This window comes from Dendroctonus ponderosae, unplaced genomic scaffold (genome assembly GCF_020466585.1).
Source record: "Dendroctonus ponderosae isolate FM_Combo_2020 unplaced genomic scaffold, Dpon_F_20191213v2 Dpon_F_20191213_9, whole genome shotgun sequence".
Taxonomy (NCBI): domain Eukaryota; kingdom Metazoa; phylum Arthropoda; class Insecta; order Coleoptera; family Curculionidae; genus Dendroctonus; species Dendroctonus ponderosae.
The window spans coordinates 7,879,510-7,880,880 of record NW_026019116.1 but is presented as its reverse complement, the minus strand read 5'-3'; positions in this window follow the sequence as shown (position 1 = coordinate 7,880,880).

Here is a 1,371-nt window from a genome sequence, read left to right as displayed (position 1 = left end):
GGCAAAAGAAATGACACCATTGGAAAGGGGAATAAAAGAAAGTTAGATACTCTCACTAAATAAAGTTGGTAGATTATTAGCAATTGTATTCGTCACTATTTAAAACATTTAGAACGCTTCGGAAACATGAAATATTAAGCTATAACTGAAATTAAAATATTTGTGGCTAGTTAAATACGTTCATTTTTTTAGGAATAGAAAGGCTAATCATTTAAATCAAGCAATGCAAAAAGCATATTAATTCCTGAAGTCATTATTTTTGTCTAAAATATTCATATTCGTACAGTTGATTCATCATATACTCCGATACGCGTTATGCCTGGTCGGACTACTTTAAGTGACGTCACAATTCAGCCAGTGGGCCTTCTTTATTTCGGTAGTAACGATTATACACGGCGATTCCCTCTGAAATAGGCCTGGGTAACTCGGTGAATTTTTAGGAGTAACAACGCAACGCCGGAAAAATTTGTTTTGCTTAGTTGTTTGGGCAAAGTGGTAAAACGTTGCTAAAAAAAGTATTTCATACTTTTTCAGTTGATGACTTTAATAAATGAGTTACAACTCATTAACTCAGAGAGCGGCAACAACGCAAAAGCGCTCAAAACAGTGTTACCCAGGCCTGCCCCAAAACAGCACTTTGTCGTAGAAGGCGAAATGATCCTTTGGGGGTGGGTTGGGTGAAACGACTTACCTTCCATGATGGGGAGCCAAGTATTTAAAGTCGAAAGACGAACTGGCTGAAATGTCCTCGTCCTGGATCAATCCGCTTTCCATTCCAAGGGGCGCGATACATTGCGCTGAAACCAACAGAATGGAAAAACTAAGTATTCGGATTGTTCAGCGATTGGAAACTATACAGGGTGAATCCTGCGGAAAACAGTACCAACTGGGGATTCGTTACTCTTGTAGACTCACTTGAGTTACTCGTCAGTTGCTCAACTAGTTACTCTCCAACACTTACCCCCGGTTGCACCATTCTCGCTTTAAACACTGATTAGCTAAACACTGATTATATCTTAACCGGTGTTTAAAAAAAATGCATTGCACCGTCGCAAACTCATCGTCTGTTAGTTAATCAGAGAATCACTATGGCACAACCATTCATGATTATCGAATTTTATTTCTCATGATCTTTCACAGCAACGCGGCCAGTAATATATTGGTTATGATATATTTTATTGTGTACTCCTTGTCTTCATATATGTGTACTACTGACCTATAATATATAATATATATAAGCCTTGTTCTATGCTACTGACTATGTACTAGCATGGAGTAGACGTCGACTAACAATGCAAATCAAAGCTCTAACAAGGTCTGAAATAGCTGAAAAATACGACCAACTGCTTGATAAACGGCTAGAACTAGCAG